The sequence below is a fragment of the Amblyomma americanum genome, chromosome 1 (genome assembly GCF_052857255.1).
Source record: "Amblyomma americanum isolate KBUSLIRL-KWMA chromosome 1, ASM5285725v1, whole genome shotgun sequence".
NCBI classification, from domain to species: Eukaryota; Metazoa; Arthropoda; class Arachnida; order Ixodida; family Ixodidae; genus Amblyomma; species Amblyomma americanum.
Genome location: NC_135497.1, coordinates 512,693,163 through 512,702,821, shown reverse-complemented (window position 1 = coordinate 512,702,821; position 9,659 = coordinate 512,693,163). Strand labels below are relative to the sequence as shown.

General features: G+C 50.8%; 1 pseudogene; it reads right to left on the bottom strand.

Moving 5' to 3' along the window:
• Window positions 1–2,166: 2,166 nt before the first annotated feature.
• Window positions 2,167–8,405, bottom strand: LOC144128423 (uncharacterized; annotated as a pseudogene).
• Between the last annotated feature and the right edge of the window lie 1,254 nt (window positions 8,406–9,659).

Here is a 9,659-nt window from a genome sequence, read left to right as displayed (position 1 = left end):
GAGGAATTCAGGATATCGCTGCCAAACAGATATTCAGCTTTAACTGAGGAAGACGATCTTAATATACATACAATAAACGATAACCTGACAGCTGTCATTACTTAGTGTGCAGTAGAAGTAGGCGGTAGGATGGTTAGACAGGATACCGGCAAGCTATCTCAAGAGACAAAAGATCTTATCAAGAAACGCCAAAGCATGAAGACGCCTAACCCTACAGACAGATTAGAACTAGCAGAGCTATCGCAATTAGTAAATAAGCGCAAAGTAGTTCACATAAGGAAGTTTAATATGGAGAGAATCGAGCATGCTCTAAAGAACGGGGGCAGCCTACAAGCGGTGAAGAGGAAACTAGGCATGGGTAAAAACCAGATGTATGCGTGAAGAGACAAGGAAGGCAATGACATTAGCAATATGGATAAGATAGTTAAAGGAGCCGATGTGTTCCGTACAAATCTATACAGAAGCCAATGTAATCAGTACGATAATGAAAGAGAGTAGCCCACACTAATGCATCATCCCTCCAGTAACGAAAGAGGAAGTAAAGAAAGCCTTAGGAACAATGGAAAGGGCAAAAGCAGGTGGGGAGGATCAGGTAACAGCAGATCTGTTGAAGGACGGAGGGGAGATTGTGCTAGAAAAACTAGCCACCCTGTATACACAATGCCTTATGACCTCAACCATACCAGAAGCTTGGAAGAACGCAAACATTATCTTAATTCATGAGAGAGGAGACGTCAAGGACTTCAAAAATTACAGGCCAATCGGCTTACTCTCCGTTGCCTGCAAGATATTTACTAAGGTAATCGCTAATAGATTGGGGCAACCTTAGACTTCAATCAACCAAACGATCAGGCAGGCTTTTGTAAAAGATAATCCACAATAGGTCATATCTACAGTGTCATTCAGGTCATAGAAAAATGCGGAGAATACAACAAACCTCTATATACAGCCTTCATTGATTACGAGAAAGTGCTTGACTCAGTGCAAATCTCAGCAGCCACACAGGCATTGCGGAATCACGGTGTAGAAGAGCCGTATATCAAAATACTGGAAGCTACATATAGCAAAATGGCATTGCTCTGGGACAGTTGGTATCAATCCATCTTTGGGCCAGGGTGAACTTTGGGACGCACCAACGTAGACAAACACATTGAAACACAGAACACCATAGCTGCCTTAGTCCCCCCATAAAGTCGGCAAGAAAATTCCAATAAGGAAGGGCATCAAGCAAGGAGACACAATCTCGCCAATGCTATTCCTCCCCGGTTTGCAGGAGGCATTCCGAGGCATGAAATGGGAACAGTTGGGGATAAGAGTTCATAGGGAATACCAAAATAATCTGCCATTCGCTGATGACATTGCCTTGCTGAGTCACTCCGGAGGTGAATTGCAAATCGTGATCAATGAGTTAGACACGCTGAGCAGAATGGTGGGTCTAAAAATTAACATGCAGAAAACCAAAGTAATGATCAACAGCCTAACAGCCTAGCAGGAGAACAGCAGTTCACAATTGGCAGCGAGGTGCTGGAAGTGGTAAAGAAATACGTCCACTTAGGACAGGTAATGACAGCTGATCCGGATGATGAGAGGAAAATAACTAGAAGGATAAGAATGGGGTGTAGCACATGGGGCAGGTTCTCTCAGATCATGAATAGCAGGTTACCAATAGATATACCTCAAGAGAAAAGTGTACAACAGCTGTATCTTATCGGTACTCACCCTACCGGGCAGAAGCATGGAGGCTAATGAAAAGGGTTCAGCTTAAGTTAAGGACAACACAGCGATCCATGGAAATAAAAAAATGATAGGTGTACGTTAAGATACAGGAAGCGGGCAGAGTGGGTGAGGGAACAAACGCGCGTTAATGACATCGTAGTCAAAATAAAGAGGAAGAAATGGGCTTGGGCAGGGCATGTACTGCGAAGGCGAGATAACTGCCGGTCCTTAAGGGTAACAAAGTGGATTCCAAGATAACGCAAGCGTAGAAGGGGGAAGGTTAGGTGGGTGGATGAGATTAGGAAGTTTGCAGGCATAAGGAGAGCGCCGCTGGCAAAGGATAGAGTCAATTGGAGACATGGGATGCTTTGCTCTCCAGTAGGTGTAGCCAGGATGATGATAATGATAAATCACGCATGTTCGAAGCTTGCAAATGCTATCAACCGATTATTATCTACCAGCTAAGGAGTGCAGGATAAGTTTCTCCTCGCCTTCTTTCAACGCCCCTGGTCCTCTCGGGTTCTCTAGCAAACTCTTGGCAAAGGACATTGAATATCCAACGAGTAGTTCTTCGTTGGGGCCAATGTTCCTTAGTGTGCGGTAGTAGATGTCTCCGTTGATGAGCAAGGCCCCGAGGTTTTGTCGACGCTTGCAGGGGGAGTAGTTCAAGTCGTTCATCCAGCGGTTGCGCTGCTGTGGGCGTCCATCTACCACGAAGAACTGTCCATATCGGCGCACCTGCATAATGCAGAGGTTCAACCGTCTAAACGCTCAAGTCAATATTTTTCTCTACCATACTCACGTAAAACAACGGACACAAAAAAAAACGTGGCGTAAATTTTAAGTGTCCGGAAACGGGCCAGTATTTTGGTATCTAATCTGGTACCTCTGGCACATGGGCATTTCAAACGCCTTCTTACCGACCAGTCTATCCTCTCTAAGGCCACTGAGCGCTGTTACACGGACGGGTTCTGTGGCCATTGAGACACCGTTAGCGTACTGTGTACCCTATTACTTTTACCGAAGTACCAGCCCGCCCACCGCCTGCGAGCACGCGCTGATTGGCCCGGATGCTGCAGGCACACGCCGGGTACCTGGTGCCATCTGGTGCCGTTAGGATGTTTTGCGCGTGTGCATTGGCTGCGCGCGGCCTCCCGGTACGAGTCAATGGAGCAGCGCAGAACTCCCTGGAGATTTTGAGGGCCTCCCAGCAGTGGCCGTGTGCACTCTCGGGCGCGATTGCTCGCAGCAGCGCGTAGGAGAATAAAACCCGGGCAGTATCAATTTTGAAAAAGTGGAATTAAAATATACAACTTATTTAGATGATGATTATAGTAAATTTTTATGCCGCAAAGGCTTCTGAGGCCGAAGAGCGCCGTGGAACAAGGTATTTTGGTCTACTGACAACTTATTTTGCGGAAAAAAAAGGACAGCTCGGGCTACCAAACACTGCGACGTGCATATATAGTGCCATTCTCGGGGACATAAAACAACCAACACCAGCTTCGTTAAAAGTGCATGAATGCTACTACATTCAACTTGTCCAAGAACATTGAGTTCATTTCAAGAGTAATTAATATTCATCTAACGAATAATTTTGTTTTTAACCTTTTAGCATAGCCTTCAGCTTAAGATCAAGCTTCCAGCTTGGCCTGTGAGTGCGACTCTTGTACGGTGAGCGGGACGGTTTAGCGTGCACCTGCGCCGGTAGCCATACCTGAGATTTCGCGAAAACTTGCAAGGAAAATGAAAAGGCTTCTAATAAGGGATCTGGTGACTCATGCAGCGATGTCCCATGGTTTTATCTCATGTTTTGCGTGCCAAAGAAGTTTTGCAAAATGGTGAGGCACTGACAACCATAGGTGAGCCTCGTTACAAATATTTTTTTCGTTTTCCTCTGACATTATTATAACGCGGCATTTCAGTGCAGCCGTACAGTATTATACAATAACGTTGGAAAGTCCGCATGCTCATTGCATCCTCGATATGCGGTTTGCCATTGTAATCATCCGCTGCAATCTTCCCTCTCACACAACAATGGCACGTATTCCAGCATAATCTGTCCCCACGAAAAACTCCCCTCGAATGCCCTTGCATGTATGGGACAGAGTAACAATGCGAGCAGCGTAGTGCAATTGCAACCCAGGTGTTCCGAACGTTGTCTGTAAGAGCATTTAAAACCTGAGTCTGAGTATTCTACACACTGGCCGGGCAAGCTCACCGGCCAGGTGCAGCCGCCATTTTCGATGCTGTCCACCTTGATTCCGTGATACGGGCCGAAGTGAAGTCCCTTGGGCAGCGCCTTCAAAGTGAACACTCCCAGTGGGACGCCCTTGACTGTAGACTTTCCCGGGGCCAGGAACTCGAACAAGCTCGTACCTACGAGACTGGAGCCTTGCGACTGCACCTGCGTATAGGAGTATTATTCCGCCGTGTTCAGCAGCCGCTGTACTGCAAACTGGGGGCTCGGGCATACAGGTTAAATATTATGGCGCTGGCTGTTAGTGCTAGGATTGCCGTGTTTCGTGCCGTAATCGCAGTCGTCATCCCGGCGCGTGTTTGCGATTAAGTACCCGTAACCACGCCACCCCCCCCCCCAAAAAAAAAAAAAGAAACGTTCGCGTAAAAACAGGTTGACTCGTGCAGCCCGCCAGAAGAGTGAAGTTGCTGTTTGTGAAGTGTAGTGCAGATAGAACCGGGCAAAGCTTGTGACCTCCAAAAATAGACGAAAACGTGTACACGACCTGGTTAATAAGCAGTATATAGCACATAAATGGGTGGACGGTATGGTTTGGCGGGTGATTTGGAACGCACATGGGGTGATGCATTTTTGAATTTAGTATCGCGTTCAAGCAGTTATCGCAACGTTTTTCAAATGTGCTCAACGTTTTTTGATTGATCCGATTTACATTCTCTCAGCTAAGGCGAGGAAGAACCAGCTCCGACAGCGTTGAGGTTCGAACTGCTTTTAATTGCGCTGCTAGCGCTGCGGCTGCATCGCACAACTTGCTCTTTCTTGTCCGGCGCCGCGTGCCATGGCCTGCGAGCCGAGCGCGGCGCGAAAAGCGCTACAGCGTCCCCCCCCCCCCCCCCCCCGTAGAGCGGAAGCCACAGGATGCGCCCAGCGGATGTGCTTGGAGGAAGGTGCGCACAATGATGGCGCAGCCGAAGCGAGAGTGAGTGGAGAGCCGACGGGCAGAGGAGTGGCCACGTAGGCTGGTTTGAGTCGGACAGCAGCCACGACGTTTTCACAGCCGTTGACGTCAGACGTGAAGCTCTTCTGCGCACGATGGAGCATGCGGAACGGTCCTTCGTAGGCCGGCGTGAGGGGTGGACGGACATGGTCACGGCGGATGAAGACATGGGTGCACGAGGCCAGGTCCTAGCTGACGAACACGGACTGAGGGTGACGGGCTGCAGTGGTGACAGGAGTTATGTGGCGAAATGTGCTGCGTAGGTCTCGTGGCAGCGTCATGGATTAATGTAGGGTGAAAGGAGAAAAGAATTAATCAGGGAGACGAGGGAAACACCGTAGACTAGCTCAGCAGAACAGCTGCCGAGGTCAGCCTTCAGTGCCGAGCGAATGCCCAAGAGGACGTGGGGAAGGTGGTCGGACCAGCGCTGCTTTGGCTGATCAGTGGTAAGGGCAGCCTTCAGTAGTCGATGCAGACGTTCCACCATGCCATTGGCCGAAGGGTGATAGGCGGTCGTATGGAAAAAAAACAGGGCCGATTGAAATTGGCGGCCGCGGTCAGTGGTGACGACAGATGGGCAGTCGAAGCGAGACCCAGCCGGCCATGAAGGCCGAAGCAACGGTCTCGGCAGTTGTGGCAGCAATGGGCAACGCCTCATGCCAGCAGGTGAAACCATCCACACACGTAAGCAGATAACAGGCCCCACGTGATAGTTGGAGGGGTCCAACAATGTCTACGTGAACGTGGGAAAACCGTGCGTCGGGCGGCCGAAAAGGAGAAGCAGGCGTGACGGTACGCCGGTGAATTTTGACGCGCTGCCAGTGAAGGCAGGTTCGTGCCCAGTAGCGGATGTCGGCATTGATGCTTGGCCAAAGGAAACAAGGTGGGATCAGCTTCTGCGTCGCACATATTCCAGGGTGGCTTATGCGGTACAGTTTATCAAAAATGGTGCGACGGAAAGCCAAAGGTACGCAGGGGCTCGAGACGCTAGTGGACGTCTCGCACGTAATGATATGGGAGGAAAACGGCAGTGGACATTCGACGGAAGACAGGGACATGGATAGGAGCGAACGCGATGCAGCTCTGGATCGTTGCGCTGTGCTGCCGCTAGCTCCGCCATGTCCACTGGTGATTCGGACGACATGACACCGACACGAGAAAGTGCATCAGCAATGGCATTCTCCGGGCCATGGACGTGACGGAGATGCAGTGTAAGCTCTGAGATAAAACACAGTTGGCGGACCTCGCGCGCAGTCTAAATGCTGTGGTTCCTTTGGAAGGCAAACGACAAAGGGCTTATGGTCCGTGATGATGTGATAGTCCCGGCCCTCCAGGAAGTGGCGAAAATGCTTGATGGCGAAGTGCACAGCGAGCAGTTCTCGACCGAAGGTGCTGTATTTAGTCTCAGTTGACTTCAGATTTTGGGAGAAAAACTGAGAGGCCTCCGACTAGACACATGCTGCTCGAGAACTGCGCCAACGACAATGCAAGAGGCGTTGGTGACGAGGCGCAGTGGAGCATCAGGAACTGGCGGTATGAGCAAAGTGGTATCTCGGAGCGCGTTCTTGGCAGCAGAAAATGCAGTTGCAGCGTCTTCATTCAGCTAAAGTGGCGCAGCAGAATCTTTTTTCAGTCGCCAAAAAGACCTGTCAGAGGCTTCTGGAAAGAGGCGCACTTCGGATGAAACGGCGATGAAAGTTTAGGAGGCCCGAGAATTCTCTGAGCTTTTTAAGTGACGTGGGGGTTGGAAAATCTTGAATGGCTTTGACTTTGCTGTCGAGAGGCCGAATACCTTGTAGAGTGACGAGGTGGCCGAGGAACTTTATTGTAGCTACACCAAAGAGACACTAGTTCGGGTTGATCACGAGCCCATATTCATCACGTCGGTTGGAGAGGGCGCGCAGATCAGCTTCGTGCTCAGAACCTGATGAACTTGCGACGCGAAGATCATCGATGTAAGCGAACATGAAGACGAGGCCTCGCGTAACCTCGTCAATAGTTCGCTGAAGTCTGTGCGGCGCTGCGCAAGCCAAAAGGCATCCGCACATACTCAAAGAGGCCGAATGATGTGGTAATGGCCATCTTAGGAACATCAGCGGGCTCCACGGCAATTTGATGATAAGCCCTCACTAAGTCTATTTTAGAGAAGATCGTGTACCCAGCCAGATTTGATGTGAAGTCCTGTATGTGAGGAAGTGGATAGCGGTCTGGTAAAGTGTGAGCACTGAGGGCGCGGTAATCTCCACATGGTCTCCAGTCGTTCGGATCTTTCTTTGGCACCATGTGAAGTGGCGATGCCCAGTTGCTTAAGGAAGCGCGTACCATGCCGAGTTCAAGCATGTGTTGGAACTCACGGCGACCGATAGGGAGGCGCTCTCCAGACAAGCGGCGAGGGCAAGCAAACACCGGAGGCCCCGAAGTCACAATGTGGTGGGGGATCGAGTGCTTCACTGGTGACTCTCTGGTGTGTGGCTTTGTCAGGTTGGGAAAATCAGCGAGAACTTTCGCATACGGAGACACAGGGACGAGAGCGCCAAGCCCCGTCGCCGCAGCGGTGGAGAGTACGCCGTTGACGAAAAGGTTCGTGCTGACATCTATTGGGCGATGAGCTTGCATGTCGGCTTCTATGTTGAAGAACCCGAGGAAGTCTGGACCGAGAACAGCTTGCGAGACATCAGCGGTAGTGAAGATCCAAGGAAACGTACGGCGCAATGCCAGGTTAAGCGTAAGGGACCGTTGGCCGTACGTGCGAATGGGCGAGTTGTTGATCGCTTGAAGCAGGGAGGTCAGGCTGTTGCTACAGCGATATGCCCAAGAGGCAGCTATGACGCTGACCTGCGCTCCCGTGTCGGCCAGGACGCCAGCGCCAGTGGTCTTGTCTTAAAATAAAATAGGCGGCATGCCCGTCCACCTGCACCACTTGCCGCTTTCAGTGGCCGGTCGCAGCGTTTCCGCGGGTGGGTGCACTTGCGAGCAGACCGAAGGTACGGTGGTACCAGCATACAGCTGAGGGCAAGGTGTCGGGCCGCGCGTCAGATGGTTGGGGCTCTGAAGAATGCGAAGGTGGCGGGGAGCAGTGGAGTGACCGGAAATTTGGCGACGAACGGCATGATAAGGGCGTGAGGACATCGAGCCGGCTGGCAAGAGCATCAATTCGACGTTCAATGCTGGCAAGCTGGGAGTCTGCGGTAGTAGTTGGAGGCAGACTGGGCACAGAGCTGACGTTAGGGAGCCGTGAGTAGTCCGCAACACGGTCAGCGAGTTCAGCGAGCTTGTCTAATGAAACATCACCCTCAGCTGCGAGGATGGGGACCATGTGTTGGGGACGGACGGACGGATGGACAGACAGACACAGAGACAGAGAGGAAAACTATTTCTGCAAGTAAGTTTTATACCCATTTGGGGAAGAACCATTTGCTGGGGAAGACGCTTAAGGAACAACTCCCGCAGAAGGGGGTTGTGCTGAGAAGCGGAGCCTCCAAGAAGCTGGCGCATGCGACCGAGGAGCAGCGAAGGGCGGCTGTCACCAAGCTCCGTAGCGCTGAGGAGCTGCAGGAGTTTGCTGCCCTCGGACGCTGACTTGCGGTCGGTGATAGCCGCCTTCAACGTGTCGAAAGGTCGAGCCGAGTCCGGCGAGCTGATTACGTCCGTGAAGTCCTCAGCGACGTCAGGAGGCAGGGACGACACGAGGTGGAGGAACATGGTCTTCTGGCTGGTGATACGTCGCAGATGGAAATGAACCTCAACCTGCAGGAGCCAGGCGCGGCGGCTATTGGGCTAAAATGGTAGCAGGCTGACTAGCTGGAACGCGGCCACCGAAGCACCAAGAGCCTGAGCGTTCTGGGGCGGGTTACCGGCGGTAGGAAGGGCGGAAGAGCCAAGGAAATCCATGTAGGAGGATGGGGTTGCGTGTTCGAAGCCGGGTCGCCAAATCTGTCGGAGCTGAGGCGAGGAAGAACCATATCCAACAGCGTTGAAGTTCGAACAGTTTTTGATTGCTGTTGTTTTTGTTGTTACCCTCATAGAATGGCACATGCCCACATGGGGAGATTGCCAAAGAATTGGGGGCCACAGAGAGTTTTTCAGATACATATTTCCTGGACGAAAATAAAATAAATGCTGAGGAAGGAAGAACTAAGCACAAAGGAACAGCGAAATGAAACTGGAAATGCATAAGGCACACAGGAGATCGACACTGAGCTTTATAGCCGTGTGGCTAAATGACAATGATAATTGTAAGAATAAAAATAATTCACATGAGGTTCCATAATGCACAACCATGAAGGGACAAGACGCAAGCACCCCCCTCCCCATTTGTGTCCTGTCTTTTCGTAGTTTTGAGCTATGGAACCTCATGTTCGACGAATGTCCGGAACGTGCCTGTCCTGGAGGCTTCTAAATGAGGATTAAGTCTGTTCACATCATTCTGTAGAGCACCGAGAGTAGTAAGGGGGGCACAAAGAGTTCCTTACCCTAGACCACGGCAACACTGGCGAGAATGAGAAAGTAATTGCGCAAGCTGTCATGTACCCACCTACACATCGAGTAGAGTACTCTGTATAAGTTTACATGCAACTACAAAACCCCTCCTTGCCATTTCTGTTAACGTCTGCGTTAAAAAAAGCGCGCCTTCGACGGCCTGCACCGGAAGTTGCCTATGTTTCTCAGATAGGAAAAAAACCGAAGTTTATGCACGGTGTTCACGGAAAGACCAAGTAACATTCAAAGACTTCACAATAAACTGATTAT